Source organism: Dermacentor andersoni, chromosome 10 (assembly GCF_023375885.2).
Source record: "Dermacentor andersoni chromosome 10, qqDerAnde1_hic_scaffold, whole genome shotgun sequence".
Taxonomy (NCBI): domain Eukaryota; kingdom Metazoa; phylum Arthropoda; class Arachnida; order Ixodida; family Ixodidae; genus Dermacentor; species Dermacentor andersoni.
The window spans coordinates 33,451,781-33,468,869 of NC_092823.1; the positions used below are offsets into that span (position 1 = coordinate 33,451,781).

The following is a 17,089-nucleotide window of genomic DNA, read 5'->3' on the forward strand; positions in this document are numbered from 1 at the left end:
ACCCCATCTGCTTCCCAGTCCAGTGATATCGTGCACGTTACACGACTGAAGGAGTATCACCCTCCCAGTGATGACATTTAGACGCTCTGGGACGTCGCTTCTGCCGCCGGGGGATTATGCTACACGCGTGTGGTATTTGATTGTTTGAACGAGGCCCGCGGGTGCCATCACTCGAGGAAAGAGGAGGAAGAAGGAACTGGGCTCGGCGCTGTGAATCTAACCGGACAGCGCTGCAACCGCTGTTGTAAATATATAACCTGTAAATAGTTGCTCGTCTAACTGACTAGCCTTTCGCGTAACAATATCATAACACCTCTAAGTGCAGGTGTCATTGACACGCCTCTCAGAGATCATCGTCCCATTTGTATAACCTTCGCCACAGGAAAATGTCACTATGGCACCAGTTATTTCAATTCTGGTTTCGAGTGGGATAACTTTGCTACAGCAATAAGTCGTACCTACTGGGCATGAATTAGCACTCTATGTGATCCTGAAAAGGTGCTGGAAATATTCTGCTCATTATTTTTTGAAAGCCGTTTACGCTAGCACTAAAACATCTAAGAATACATTTTCCCGTACTCCTTGAATAACAAAAGGAATACCAATTGAGCCACTGCGGCGCCGCTTCCAGAGCATCGCACGCGAAATGCGAAGGTTGTGGGATCATTCCCCACCTGCGGCAAGTTGTTTTTTCATTCACTTTAATTTCCATTAATTCATCGTTTCTTTATTTCATTTATTAAGCACAAGTAATTTCCCCTATGTTGTCCTTGGTCTCAGTGTTTGTTGGCTTCTTATGATATGACTAATCAAAATCGTGCCCCTCGGTTAACCCCCGTTCTTCTCGTTTAGTATTAATCAAAAATCACTGATTAGTGCACACCAAAGCACAGAATCGGACACCTTAGAGACCCGCCTCGTGAGCACAACTTTGGCGAAATACCTGGAAACCGGGAAGTAGAAAGCAGATGAAATGACGTCACTAATTACGTCACACACAAGAAGGTGGTATGATAGTCAACCGCCTAATTAATTGAAAAGAAGTGCCTTCGAGTTCGGTTCGTGCGTTGCGTTCGCCTAAAGTTAACCTAAGCAGCAGCCACGGCGAGGTGCGTGTGCCACTAAGAGACACCCAAGTCAAAAATTAGAGTCGCCTACCATTTCTTTTTCATTTCTGTAGTTCATTTTCTCGTATCAATGTATTGCAATGCATGCATTTTATTTTACATAATCATTGTAATTGAATGTATAATAGATTGAAACCGAAAGTATATCTGTAACCTGCACTGACTATTAGTATGCTTGACTGAATTTAGCTGAACAATATTTTATACAAAACGCCTGACTAGGCAACGAAATAATATCATCACTGTAAGTCTCACACCTTGTAAGGTATAAGTGGAAGCAGAATGTTTGCGATCAGTTAATTTATGCAATGATCCTCTGATTATGTGAAGAACGTTGCAGGCTGAAAAGGTATTGAAAAGCTTGTTTTTAGGAATATATGATTTCCAACTTAGATTAACCTGTCTATTGCACGGTGAACGGATTTACAGGTGCCTCAACGGCACCCTGTGTCTGCGGAGCCGGTTGACTACGTCCCTAATCGCTCTTCCTTCCTTCGCGGGCAGGGGCGTGCCAGTGGCGAGGTACCAGCATGTGCTTGCTGCGGTATAGCTAGGGAAACAATGGAGCATGTTTTATTAGAATGTGAAGACATCTGCCCGGTGGTCCATTTAGGCACCACTGACCTCCTTGAAGCCCTTGGGTTCAGCGAGAGCAGGGAAAAAAGTAAGCATGTCCGCAATAGAGATTAGTAAGAGGCGATCGGAAGACTGGTGGACGAAAAGTAGGGAAACGACAGAAAATGAAGACGTACAAAAGCAAAATTCAGAATAGGTGCCAGAAAATTTGGTTGTGGGAGTTCATCCTGTTTTTTCCTCTTTTTCTTTTTTTAACCTTGGTAGGACACCAGGCAGTATATTAGAAGAGCTTGGTAGCGCAATCCCCCGCCTCGTTCCAAAGGGGACGCTTTGGAACGAGGCGGGGGGCATCCATCCATCCATCCATCCATCCAACCATCCATCCATCCATCCATCCATCCATCCATCCATCCATCCATCCATCCATCCATCCATCCATCCATCCGTCCGTCCGTCCGTCCGTCCGTCCGTCCGTCCGTCCGTCCGTCCGTCTGTCCATCCGTCCATCCATCCATCCATCCATCCATCCATCCATCCATCCATCCATCCATCCATCCATCCATCCATCCATCCATCCATCCATCCATCCATCCATCCATCCATCCATCCATCCATCCATCCGTCATTTTCTTTCGTCTGTTAGAGTTGTGAGGCGCTGCTTTCACGCATTTCTCTGCAAACGCCTTTGTACCGCAAAAAGTTACTTCCTATGGTGCACTATTTATCGTCTTTTATTCAATGCGGTTGCCCCTTCTGTTTGCGGTGAAACATTGAGTATGCAGATATCGGAGCCACCCATCGAATCCCCTGTTAGATATTGATTTGTATCGTAGAGCGTCTTAGTTGGTTCTTCTAAGGTAGTTTTCCATATGTATGCATTTGCTTAGCAGTGCTCGTACGCTTCTGGACGCAGTTAAATTGTGCGTGCGAACAGCGCAGTGAACTTATTTTGCATATTTCATTCAAACGAAAGATGTCAGACACAATACATTTTCAGCCTTGAGCAATTATTCATTAGAGTCAAGGTAAGCTCCTTTCTGGACGTTTCAATTTTTCATGCCACAGCTAATCAATCCACCCCTTTTCAAAGCAAACAGGTGAAAGAGCCTAACGATTTGGGCTATAAATAACTGATTCACGCCGTTGAAAACACCCTACCACAATGACAAACCCTTCGCCTGACTATTCATCATTGAAACGCAGCACGACGCCGAACATTTTTCAAGCGGAGTGCCTCAATGCATTCCCATAAGGACGGCCGATTTTAAGGTCCCGCAGTAGCGTTTCTGCGGCAGCAAATTAAAGAGCTTAAGGCTTGCGCGAAAGACCGATTTCCAGATATGTCAGTTCAGCGCAGTTACCAAAGTATTCCTTCCGGCCTGCCAATATACATCTCGGTGCTATCTGTAGCTGAGCGCCTTCACAGGGTAGTGTTTCTTCGTCTGCAGTTCTGTGATCTTGCCGGCTGACGTCTGCCGACCACACGTAAAGGTGTTTGCGGTGTGTAGCTAAAGCCTTCCGTGAGACGGCGTAATTTATGCCGCTTCCCAAGACCGCCACTACTCCAGAAGCTCCGTAAGATTCGCATCTTCCCCAACGAAAAGGGTTGGCGGCGAATCCTAAAGATCAGTTCGCAGTGGCAACACCCGACCGCGTTCTGTAGCGCCATTAGCGTGGGTATTGAAAGCTTCTACCTCCTGGTTTGTCTGCAGGAATGTTCTTACCTTTTTTTTTTATATGGGGATAGGACGGAACCTTAGAATGGGTGGCAGAGAGAGATAAGCTGGGCGATATTTTCTGTTTATCTCTCTCTCTACTCGGGAAATGCGACACCTACTCGGCTATCCTTTGGATGGACTACTAAAAGGACTGCGATTGCCGTAATCAGCTCATGATTGAACCGGAGGCGACATTTGCTTTTATTACTTAGCACTTGCCGTTGACTGTAGCGGCCGCATTTTGCATGCCTTTTTTTTTCCTGTTTACAGAAGTGGTAGTACGAGGAGCCAGTTTGGAAGTGGGCAACGTCAGTGCGAACTATGTATCACTCTGACGCCGGCTGCGAAGTGGATTCGATGCCTTCGAGCGTGTGAACAGGCAACGACTTAGTGGCAATTCCAGAGAAGATGACCCTTCAAGCGACGCACTTCCTCGATGCAGTGGAGAACCCTAATATATGCAGTGCGGCTCTCTGATGCAAAACAACGGGGTGCAGCAACCACCCCGCCCAAACTTGGAAGAACAAGAGTTTGAAGCTCATCCTGATGGCAGTAAAAAAACGTAACAACTACTGCTCACAATGTATTGGTAAACAGTTTTATGTGCAGAGATGGTGGATGTATATATACGCACTAAATAGCTGAATGAAACGAAGAAAGCAATAGTTCATTTGTAGGCACTGAACTTGAACTGTACTTGGTAACGGCGGCCTTGAAAGGCGTTGTGCTTTCCATGCAAGTGATGGAGGAGGGAAGGCACTTCTGCCCTGCGCAAGGCTAGGGCAATATGAACGAACGAAGGAGATTGAGCCGCACAAAGCCACTTCAGCTTCATAATTGTACATTGGAGACATGATTACACCGTAGGATGGCACTAAAGAAATGTCTTGTATGGGCAGTTCATTTCATAAGAAAAATCTTGTGAAACCAACATCTTCATTACAATTTCCTTTGAAAATGCTGACTAACGAGACGGCAATTAAATGTCATTATTGAAATACTAGCTGCGCGAAAATCCAAAATGAAGAAAGGGCTGACAAATGGAATAGTACACTGTGGTATAAAGGATATAAACAGGGATAAGGTGCCTCGGGCACTACCTGTCACTACCTGGACAGGTAGTGACCGCAGATCCGGATCATGAGACTGAAATAATCAGGAGAATAAGAATGAGCTGAAGTCTGTTTGTCAGGCATTCTCAGATCATGAACAGCAGGTTGCCATTATCCCTCAAGAGAAAAGTATGTAACAGCTGTGTCTTACCAGTACTCACGTACGGGGCAGAAACCTGGAGGCTTACGAAAAGGGTTCTACTTAAATTGAGGAGGACGCAACGAGCTATGGAAGTAAGAATGATAGGTGTAACCTTAAGGGATAAGAAAAGAGCTGATTGGGTGAGGGAACAAACGCGAGTTAATGACATCTTAGTCGAAATCAAGAAAAAGAAATGGGCATGGGCAGGACATGTAATGAGGAGGGAAGATAACCGATGGTCATTAAGGGTTAGGGACTCGATTCCAAGGGAAGGGAAGCGTAGCAGGGGACGGCAGAAAGTTAGGTGGGCGTATGTGATTAATATGTTTGCAGGGACAACATGGCCACAAATAGTATCTGACCGCGGTAGTTGGAGAAGTATGGGAGAGGCCTTTGCCCTCCAGTGGGCGTAACCAGGCTGCTGCTGCTGATGATGATAATGATGATGAATGTGCATCAGAAAGGCTGGCCAACCTTTCGATAGGAGGAGGACCTTTGACGAAGATAGGTCCTCCTATCGAAACGTTGGCTAGCCTTTCTGAGGCACCTTACTCCTGTGTATAACCTTTATACTACAGCTGTGCGGAAGTAATTAGAAAAAAATTACACCCGGTGATGTATCTGGAACGGCCTCTATGCTTGTCGTATGATATCGCAAAGTCCGAATGCGTATTCGAGCTTCAATTGGCATTTTCAAGAAAGGAATGCCGCACGGATGCCGCGCTGCGCAGCGCTCTATTTGGGATCCGTTCGAGCTAATTCGCAAACCACTGCTTTTGTTGTGTAGATCAATTGCTTCTCAAGCTCTTTTTTGACGTCATCGTCAGAAGAACGCTGCGAAAAGAAATCGTGATAGAACTGTTGTGTGCCGTTCGGCAGAAGAGTGAATGACATCTGCCGTCATTCCATCGTTTCCCGAATGCCAGCGAGTCGAAGAGGAGACAGGTGAGCTCAGAATGTACTGATGGTAAATCAAGGCCCTGATGCATGGTGACGGTAGTTGTATGCTCGACAAACTTTCCACCTTCCTGTCTACTTCAGGACCACTTTTTGCCTGGTAAGAGAACTTAGGTCATTCAATATTTTTCTTGTTCGGAGTCGTGTTCGGAATTCACCTAGCTCCACGAATAATGTGATTGGCGGAACTTGTTTCAGGGATAACGAATCTTCGTATACACGATAGCATTGCATGAATGTATAACATAGTTCCGTAAAACGTTCTTCAGTGTGCTTTTGTTTTTCTTTCTTGGGCAGATTGCCAGTGAACCTGGCTAACTGGAGGCTTCTTGCAGACGACCGCATACGCCGAGGGACATGTTACGGGTACCTCGAATAAATCCACTAAACGCACGTATATGATTACGGTTCTCGTGATGATTGCGCGGTGAAAAACGCTGATGACTCACTTTGGTTCAAATATGGTTGGGTCAATTCTGTGGTGATAGCACCTGTTCCGCGTGTCTTGTGTCCTCGTTAACTGGAGTTGCGGCCCTGTTGTGGCAAACATTGTATAAGTGACGTCACTTGTCACATAAATGTTATCTATGTAGGCTGCTGGCATGAAATAGTTTGTTGTTATTACGCCATCCATCTGAGTCAGCGCTGAGTTCTTTCCTGCAGCGAATTCGGCTGCGCTCGGCATAAGGCAAGGCTCCTACCACCACAAATTCTGTGTTTCATGTAGAGGTGGGCTCATTTATGGTCGACGCAGATGGTGCACGAAGGATTGGAGACAGTTGCTACTGAGGTAGACTCATCAACGTCTTTATGCAGTGGATGTGTAAACCATGAATTAACATGTACGGGACGTTTCAGCTAGCTCGAGACAAACAATAAAAATTATCGTGCGAGTTACCAAAATGCAACTAGCAATATTGTTACCTGTTCTTATGAGCACGTTACAGCATCTTTTTTACCATGAGCTTAAGCAATAACTTTATAAATACTGATAAATATTCAACTAATTTCTTCCCATGACGATAGCTGCTATGGTTTATATTTCTTCGCATCTGCAAAAAAGGAGTGCGAGATTTAAAAAAGAACCACTTCGCCACGCACTCTCGTGCAGCGACAATGGTACTCTCAAACATGCTGCCAACGAACGAATGACGTGTAGAAGTGCTGCTTCCTGGGACAATTGGGTCATATTGACACTTGAGAAAACCATCGGAAATACTGAGACGCAAACACGACAGAAAGAAGAGGCGCCATAACGCTGGACTAACAACTGACATATATTTGAAACACGGATGACCTTCGAACATCAAACCGCCAACGCATGCGCAATGCTTTTAGCAAGGTACAAGATCTTTAAATTGATGAGCACAGCATTTAGCCCGAACTTATCTTTAAATTCAGCCTTTTATAAAAGCTATCTCTTTATTGCTCAGAAAGATAGGCGGTACACTGATGCATTTTCCTTCCTCTTCTATACATATAGAACGGCTCAAGTATTTCTCTTACCGTTTTGTTCCTGCACCTGCCAAGAATCGTCACATTTTTAAAAAGGGATGCCCAGTCATGCTGATTACAGTACCGACAATGAAAACCTTGAGCTCCTTGAGAGTTGGTCAGCGCGCAATGCTCGGCGCACCCAGTCATTGACGCATCGATTTGTTTGGCCAGTATAGACCTTACCACACTTTAACGGGAATTTGTATATAACATGCGTCGTGCACCTAACGTATTTGTTCACATGGGTCTTGCAGGCTTCTTCCTTTCCGGCATTTAATGCGCGTGCACTATCCTGACAGCTTACGTGGAGCGGAAAATAGTACTTGTGCACCATGTCGCACAGCGACTTTCTTGATATTGTGCGACACTTTGTGAATATAAGGCATCACATGAACTTTTGTTGCGTCTTTGTTGCTGTCGGATTTTCGGCCACCTTTGTTTGTTTTTTTAAGCTATAGACGTAAGCTCTCGGCTACCGCCCTAATTACTTGTGCAGAAAAACCCGCTGCACTTAGCCTCTGAATTTGACGGTCAACGATTCCCTGTAATACGTGACAACAGCTTTTCTGTAGCGCACACCGGAACCAAAAAGTGGCTATACTTCCTTTTACTAACTTAGAATGACACCAATGTCACTGCGCGTAGGGGCGTAGTCCCGTGGTACTTTTTTAAAAATCTCACGCGCTTTTTTCTTTCAGCCCGAAAAAAACTTTAACTAAAGCAGCCACGATCATGGAGAGAAATTGTTTGGATAGTTCTCAATAGGCTCTACAACTTCTACATTGAAGGTGTTGCGTTTAAATCAATGCTTTAAACGTTCATTAAATAACAGAGGTTTCCTCTGCTTAATTAATTTAATTAATTACCTCTGCTCAAAGTGAAAATGCTTTCAATCGCTCAAGAGGACAGCGAACAATATTAAATTTGTTGCATTCTTGTAACTCACACGAGGTATTTTCAATGTTTGGCCCGAGTTAGCTGAAACAACCTGTTCAATTGAAACGCTCTGTGCAGTAGTAGTCGCTCTCAACAGAAAGTGCCCGCTTACTTGTAGATAATCGATCAGCTCTTCCCTAATGATGCCTGCACTTCTTTAGAAGGTATCAAAATTATTGATTTCGAAATCAATAACCCACTTCCGCTATAGTGCGAGCGCGTGTAACAGACTTAGGCTTCTGCAGTGAAAAACAGGCAAGTCACCACGGTGGGTTGCATCTGTTAGCTCCCTTATGTATTGTGCATAAGGGTAAATGAAGGATTCTTTTTTTTTTTTTACCTGTAGCACGATGTCAGTGTACCAGCGTCGTATTTCCGTTTCTCTGATATGTGTGGTGATTATGCGGACTCCGAGCATGTCCTGTGTGGCTGCGCCCCTGCCGTTCCCCCTTTCACCCAAGAGGAAATGATGAGGCTAATTAGGGCCCAGGATCAGACCTATCAAATCCTGGCAGTCCAGAGGGCTCGCGAGAGGGCCGTCAGGTTTCACCTGATGGTCCTCAAGCGGGCCTAGCCAGGTGACGTGGAGTTTGCTTACGTCTATAGTGGACCAAATAGAGTCGCTTCACTCACTCACTCACTCTGATATACCCGCTGTGCAGGAACATACAGCGTCAGTTAGTTCGACTTGACTGAACTCATCACGAAAACGTACAGAGACTGGAGGCGGCTTCTGTTGCACGGCAGCAGGTATAGGACAGCGACTTCGATCGCGTCGTCTTCTTTTTCTCTGTATGCCAACATGCTCAAAGTGTCTGGCCAGCATAAGACGCTCGCGTTCAACAAAACATAGCGACTGCATATTAAAATTGAGAAAACATGTGAATGAGCTCAAGCTGAGCATTGACCCGGCCCTGGATCCAGCCGCCATCTTTGTACGATCGCGGCATAAAGCTGAAAATAACCAATTGGTCACATTAGTGATTTGTATAACCGCAATTTTAAATGCTATTGGTGTAGAGGGAGACAGGATGTACCAAAATCCAGGAAAGTTACTAGAGGGTAACTATGGTTAGCTACCCTACTCGGCATAAAGGGGGCATGGGTATAAAAAGTGAAAGACAACCAAGCACAATAAAAATTCGCAGGGTCTCTTACATTATTTATTTATTTATTTATTTATTATACATACTTTCAAGGCCTAGTACGCAAAACAGAAAAGACTGGTGAAAATATACAATATTTGCACTACAGGGCAAGAATAGAAAATCAAATTATAAGGCACTTTGAACGGCTATCATGAAGTTAGTCGTGTCACAAATTGAGACTGTGCAGGCGGCAAGGCGGTTCCATTCAATAGCTGTTCTTGGAAAAAAGGAATAATGGCACAAGTTAGTTCGACCAGAAGGCACTTCAATTTTTTGTTGATGGTCGATGCGAGACGAGATATAACTTGGTGTGGTGACAACATTTTCTTTAGAAGAGTTGTATATTCTATGAAAAAGACACAGACGAAAGTACTCGCGACGTAACCAAAGGTCAGGTAGACCTAGTGTTGTCAAGGACGTGACGTTAGAATGACGAGAATAATTTGAAAGAATAAAACGGGCGGCGCGGCTCTGAATGCTTTCAAGGGAAATTGCAAGATTGGCATGAGCAGGAGCCCACATGCCACAAGCATATTCAAATTTTGGACGGACGAGTGTTTTGTATAGAGTAAGCTTTGGGAAGGTGGTTGCTGATGCAAACTTTCGTCGGAAATAGCGTACCGTTCGGTTAGCATTGTTAGTGACATATACAACATGCGTATTCCATGAAAGGTTGCCAGTAACATACAGGCCGGGATATTTATAAGAGTTAACAACCGACAGGGTAGTACCGTTAATAGAATATGGGAATACATCACAAGAGGAAGAGCTAGAGGAGACGCGCATGCTTTTGCATATAGTTGCGTTAAGCTGGATTATTCATTTGTTGCACCTGATGGATATGCTATCCAGGTCGTCCTGTAGCTTACCAGAATCATTAAGGTTAGTCATTTTGCAACAGATCACAAAATCGTCCGCGAACACTCTAGTGGGCGAATAAGAGATACAGTCAGTGAAAAGAATTTCGTCATGGCGTGAAACGAAGGAGATGTTTTTGTCCCATGCCTGTACAGCACTATTGTAAAAGGGAGGAAAGAAGTCATATGTCTGAAAGTTATTAACATATACTAAAACAAAGAGTTCAGAGTTTGACGTAATAGCTCTGCGAAAACCCGCAAGCTGGAGCGAACTAATTAATAAAGGGAAAATGAAACATCCACCCGTTCGTAGCAATTGTTGCAAAGGAAACCCGTATGGGGTTCCTCGAAAGAAATGCCTAATAGTCGAAGAAAAATTCGTCCTGTTCCGGGACCCGAACCCGGGACCATTGCCTTTCTGGGGCAGCCGCTGTACTATCTGAGCTAACCAGGCGGCTAGCACGTGGTAGGCCGAAGTCGAATTTGTCGACAACACGAAGCGAAAGCACGAGTTTGACGTAATATTTCCGCGGAAACCTGCAAGGTAGAGAGAAGTAACTAATAAAGGGAAAATCAGACATCCACCCGTATCCCTTTATTCTTACTTTTTATTAATATTATTGTTTCCCTTTATTAATTTCTTCTCTCCGCCTTGCGGGTTTCCGCAGAACTATAACGTCAAACTCTTGCCTTTCCTTCGTGTTGTCGACAAATTCAACTTCGCCCTACCATCTGCTAGCCGCCTGGTTAGCTCACATGGTAGAGCTGCAGCGCCGGAAAGGCGGTGGTCCCGGGTTCGAGTGCCGGACCAGGACGAATTATTGTTCGGCTGTGAGGCTTTTCTTTCGATGGGTTTTGTTTTGTAGCAATTGCTACGAATGAGTGGATGTCTCATTTTTTCTTTATTAAAGCGTTCAGAGTAACCTAATATCGTCTTCTGCAGTAGCAACTAAAAGTTTGAGAATTATGTATTATGAAATATAAGCGATGCAGCTGCGAAGCATTTTTATATATACTGCGCAGGTTGCGTGATGACTGAGGTCACGAGGCGCCTTAGTGGATAAGGAAATATTATTTCTGAAGGTAACAGAACCAGAAAAAGACGTTCAGCGAAAGCACTCACATTTCGTTAGGAACAATTTTCGTACTGTGCTTGCGAACATTGAAATGTAACGCAGTTCTATGGAAAGTGTGAGCACTGCTCTAAAAATAGACTCGCTATGCAAAATGCATTTACTCCAAAAAATAAGTTCACTGAACTTTATTTTGTTCGCGCGCTGCAGGCGCATCCAATGTCGGTGCTGATCACGCTGCCAGATAGCTAGCCCAGTATGAAAATGGCCTGTCCATTCAAATGTATTGTGTCACTTGACCTTCCATCACGTTATTCATTTTGAATGCTTGATAGGACTTTGGGGCACTTGGCAGGGCAGGCAGGCGACTTAATTATCAGAATTCCTTTTAAATATTCGGAAGGACCGTATCTAAAAGACATACATTATTATGCATTATTAAACATTTTGTATATATCTGTGTTTGCGCCGCTTGTTGGTGTTGTTGCCCCTACTCTTCGTCGACCTCGACCGCCGCCAATAAGTCGTGTAATAGCGACACTCTCACCCCAGTATAGTCGTCCCAGAATCCACTCCATCGGTGCAACGCACTGACCCTGCATGGCGCGCACGCTGTGCATCGATGACTACACCGCCTCGAGTCGCGGTCGCGTCGCCAGCCCACTCTGGGCGGGCGACCAGCCCCGGCCCGGTGGGTCCCGTGTGTCAAGTGCGGGCAGGTTGGAGACGTGATCGCCTTAGGCGGTGGGCGGCTTGTGTCTCGCCTAGCCCGCCTCGTCTTCGCGCGGCGGCGGCGGTTGCACCGCTGTGGTAGCAGTCATGCCTCGGGGTGCTAATCGCGGTGGGGGACCGCGACGATGCATTCCGATGCCTGCTTTGCACGCCGAAAGGGTTTCGCGGTCCAAGAAGCTCGCCGTGGGTCGAGCTGCCTGCCGTTCGAATCAACGGCGCGATCTACGCGGACGCGGTAAACGAGCACCCGGCGGTCGACCGCTGCGACTTCGGTTGAGAGACACCGGTTTTCGCCTGTATAGTGTATCCGCGGATAGAATCCTGTTGAAACATCGTGTTGAACGCAACACATTTTTTTTCCCCTTTGCGGCGAGATGTCAGTCTGTCGTACTTAAAGTACGCGCATTTAGGAATGACAAGAACAAGCGAATGCAATGGGCCCTATTTTGGATGTGTCATAAACATACGAAGAAACTTAAAATCGAGCATGAGAAAGCTTAAGGGAACTGGACTGTAGTGCTTAATTGAAACGTAGAAATAAAATTGTAATGGGCAAATAAAGTGGATGAAGAGATAACTTGCCGCTGGTCGAAGTCAGACCCAGACCTTCCCCGCTACGTGTGCAGTAATGCATCATTTCTTTTCCTAACGCCGATATACTCCCCATAGGCAGCATCCATCCTTGGTCGAACAAGGCATTAGCATGGTTTTCAAATGACCAAACATATGCTTTTCATAAAAGCTGCATAATTCTAGGTCTCTAGTATGCGTGTCCACGGTGTACTTTTACTTCGGAGGAAATTCTGTCGTAGGTTTTCTCCGAAAACCAATTCCGCTCTTGTGCATAATTTAAGATGAGACATACAATTTCAACAAATATATGTGCATTTGGACACCATGAGCATTTTTGGTTGCGTTACGTTTGAGTACTGAGAAAAAGGTGCAGTGGAAATTGGCATACGATATGAATGTAACCGTATCAATGTGGTTCTTTCACCTCCACTGTGGCCATAATACGCGGGAAAACAAGTTGTCTGGAGCAGTTAACATAGACATTTGCGGCATGTCTTCCTCTGCTAGAGATTGAAAATCTCTTTAAGATGCGATCACTGTTTTAAATACCGAGGAGCGCACTAAATAAACGTGTATTATGTTCCACGGACCCCGTTTCGGGACATCGAGCTTGAAGATGAGTCATTGAGCAGCATCCTTGAAATTCTGAGGACTGTGAATGAACCTCCAACCTTAAAAACATATTATTTCCGCAGCTGGAAGATGTATGCAAGATTGTCTCAGAAAATCTTGCTGGCGCTTTCAGCTTGCGTTATAGAGCATACAGACGAACTGGAATACTGTGCGAAAACTACCATGCAGATATCTCAGCGCTTCGCTCTATTCTATGCAATCATAGTATGGGCAGTTCACTTTATATGGAGTAGCAATGCAGGTAGTATTTGGCATGGTCTCAGTGTGCAGACCACCTAAGCGGGCAAAAGGCGTAAGACAAACAAAACAGTAAGACGAGTGCCGACGTGCATTTAATATTTTCTTTAGATAAACTTTTGATCTAGCTGGAAACCAAATAAGAAAGAAACAGAAACCGTCACAGAATGCTATAAAAAGCAGAACAAAGTAACCACAAAATCATCCTTGTCCATACAATCTTGATTTCACATGTAGGATACAGAAGATTTAGCTGCTTTGTCGGTAAACAAATTGAGATATAATGTTGAATTGAAAAAAAAAACATAAATATAATCGTTGGAAGTCGATGCTCATCCCGTAGTTTTGACAATGGAGGTTTTACATGGAAAAACGATGATACGATTATGAAGCAGGCCGATGTGTGGCACTCAGGGCTAATTTTGGCCACCTGTGGTTCTTTAACGTGCACCTAATTCAGGGAACACGGGCATTTTGGCATTTTGCCAACCATTTAAATGTTGCCGCTGTGGCCGTTATTCGATCCCGCATTGGCGTGGTTAACAGCGCACTCCAAACTGTCAGCGCCACCACGGCGGGCCTTGTCATCTTCTTTGCTCTTCCACTTTTGCCCGCTCTTGATATTTTTCTATAGTTGCGAGCTCTAGTCTCAATCCTGCTTTACCGTGCTAATTGTAGCAAACCAAAAATCCTCTCCAACGAAAAAAGAAGGAATACAGAAGAGGAGTTCCTTTACTGTATGCCTCGAGAGCGAGATAGTGTGCGGTATGGGAAGACTGGGTGACTGAGAGAGTCACGGAAAGCTGTTCATTTAGCAATTCTAAAACGTAAACCGTAGTTCTCCACTACGGCGTACCTCATAATATGATCATGGTTTTGGGAAGTCAATCCAGAGAATTTAATTAATTGTTTTGACCGCGCAATATTACAGTACTGTGCCACCAGACATTGAACAACGGCAACATGCTCACACGCGGCCGAAATGTAACCCCGGTGATTTCTACACTTAGTGATGCCGCTTACCTTTCACGAAAAAAAATAAAGCATAGGAACCCGCCGTGTTTGCTCAGTGGCTATGGTGTTTGGCTGCTGAGCACGAGGTCGCGGAATCGAATCCCGGCCACGGCAGCCGCATTTCGATGGGGGCGAAATGCGAAAACACCCGTGGTTACTTAGATTTAGGTGCACGTTAAAGAAGCCCAGGTAGTAGAAATTTCCGGAGTCACCTACTACGGCGTGCTTCATAATCAGAAAGGGGTTTTGGCACGTAAAACCCCATAACTTAATAAAGCATAGAAGATAGCCGGCTTAAAAAAAAAAGATACTGCGTCGGCCGGGAATCGAACCCGGGTCAACTGCTTGGAAGGCAGCTATGCTAACCACTATACCACCAACGCCGCCATTGCTTCGTATCACAGCGAGGACTTATATAGGTGGGATATACTTAGAGCCACGGTGCGAGGAGCCCTTAGCTGAAGGCGAGTGAAACGGCAAGTAGGTCAGCGCCTTCGAGACCTATTTTTCCGAATCGTCGACACAGCAATTCTTCAGATACACGTGTTGTTTCAATGTGGGCTGCATGTATTGCGACTGTTTTGTCCATTGCATTTTGTTCTCGCAACAGAGTGGGCCGCTGGACAATGAAATAAGCGATGGCCCTTGCACACAAGGTCTCCGCTTGCGCGGGCCAGCTTGAGCGCAAACAATGTTTATTTTTTGCTCCCATCGTAGTAACGTGGAACAGCATTCGCAGCTTGCATGAAAAGAGAGTAACTGCACAAAATTGAGGACATACAGAAAGAAATGGAGGAAACGTTCACTGCCAACAAATTTTCGCATTGCGCACACAGCTCATATATACAGCATCTTGAATGGAAGACAAGACGCAAGGTAATATACCTGGCAAAGGAGGAAGGCATCATATTGAAAAGCGATATAAAAAAAAAATTACCGACGATCACGTTACTTCCTAATGCGAAATTTGAGCGCAGCAAATAAGCTGTTACACCTTTTCGATAGATTGAGGCAAAGAAATCGAGCAACACATGTATGCGCTATCACAGAATTTTTTGTTTATTTTTCACACGTATTCCTTTAACAAAGACTCCACTAACAGTTCTTGACAGTCATGAAGGAAGCTTTGTGGTCGGAGAAATAGACTGATATATGTTCGACTTGGTACACCAATGCTTGATTCTCAAAGACGAGATCTATACAAGTGCCTCGCGAGGTTGTCACAGCCGTGGGACGCGTTACGAGCGAGAGGAACGGGATGTTCTCCCGCATAAGTGTTAGGAAATTGCTGTTTGTCTTTATGTCAACATTAAAGTCCCCCACTACTAACATCGGTGTGGATCGATGGACGGTTAATGCGAGTTGCAGGAAGTGCACGACGTCTTTCGTGAGTGCGGTAGGGGCGAAGTAGGCAGCTACAACCAGCAAGATAATTTCGCAGTGGCGAACGGCAGCGGCTATTTCGGCTCGGGCGGTGCACATATACAGATCCGCCGCCACCGATCTGGCTCTCTGATTGCCACCGCACAGGGGTTGCATTCGAGGAGGAGCGAAGAAAGGAATTAAGTTCGAGCCGGCGCTTTGACAACCGGAGACTCGCAGGAAGAGGGGGGAGGGGGGCGGCGTGTACACCCAGCGGCAAACGATGGGGGCAGAAGCGCGCGCAGCAAGCGGACAACACGATAAAGGGAGGAGGGAAGAGATAGCAGCGACTGACTGATGCCGCTGACGCCGATAGTGAGTCAACCCCAGCTGCGGAGTTGGTTTCAGGGACAACGCCGCCGATGCCGACACAAACAATATGATACCCTCGCTTCCGCAGCGCTAAGAACCAGGTCTAGCCGTGGGAAGGTGGTCACGTATTCGTCGACGTGCCGGGGCCTACGTGAAATAACCGGCGCGTCGGCAACTGAAGAGCACCCTATCCGCCACACAAGAACAGGGGGGGGGGGGGGGGGGGACCCTTTCCTCTTCTTTCTGCATGGCGGCGACGGTGTTCTATGCAGTCACGTTATCTTGACTCTCTAGCGGCGTCAGCGGCATCCAGCGGTATCAGTCGGTCGCTGCTAGCGCTGGGGGGATGAAAGGGGGGCGGAGCTGGTTACGAGGCCGACGACAACGCCGACGACGACGCGAAACCCAGGAACGGACGCCAAAGAGCTGCGCTCTAAAAAATCCCTGACGGACCTACTTGCCGTTTCACTCGCCTTCAGCGAAGGGCTCCTCGCACCGTGGCTCTAAATATATCCCACCTATATAAGTCCTCGCCGTGATGCGAAGCAACGGCAGCGTCGGTGGTATAGTGGTTAGCATAGCTGCCTTCCAAGCAGTTGACCCGGGTTCGATTCCCGGCCGACGCAGTATATTAATTTTTTTTAAGCCGGCTATATTCTATGCTTTATTAAGTTATGGGGTTTTACGTGCCAAAACCACTTTCTGATTATGAGGCACGCCGTAGTAGGTGACTCCAGAAATTTCTGCCACCTGGGGTTCTTTAACGTGCACCTAAATCTAAGTAACCACGGGTGTTTTCGCATTTCGCCCCCATCGAAATGCGGCTGCCGTGGCCAGGATTCGATCCCGCGACCTCGTGCTCAGCAGCCTCCAACCGCCAATCAACCTCCAAGAAAGCATGTGCTTTGGTGAAGACGAATATCCACCGCAGACTCACGCACGTGCCACCTTTTCAGTCGCCGCAGAAAGTCTCATTTGTCTCATGTGAATGCTGCGCACCACGTGCGTCTCTATACTACCGTT

General features: G+C 46.0%; 2 non-coding genes across 2 annotated transcripts; one reads left to right on the forward strand and one right to left on the reverse strand.

The window, feature by feature from the left end:
* Nucleotides 1-14,643: 14,643 nt before the first annotated feature.
* TRNAG-UCC (transfer RNA glycine (anticodon UCC)) lies at nt 14,644-14,715 on the reverse strand. Its single transcript has one exon. It is a non-coding gene; the product is annotated as a tRNA-Gly (tRNA).
* Nucleotides 14,716-16,620: 1,905 nt separating this feature from the next.
* On the forward strand, nt 16,621-16,692 carry TRNAG-UCC (transfer RNA glycine (anticodon UCC)). The gene has a single exon. It is a non-coding gene; the product is annotated as a tRNA-Gly (tRNA).
* The last annotated feature ends 397 nt before the right edge of the window (nt 16,693-17,089 follow it).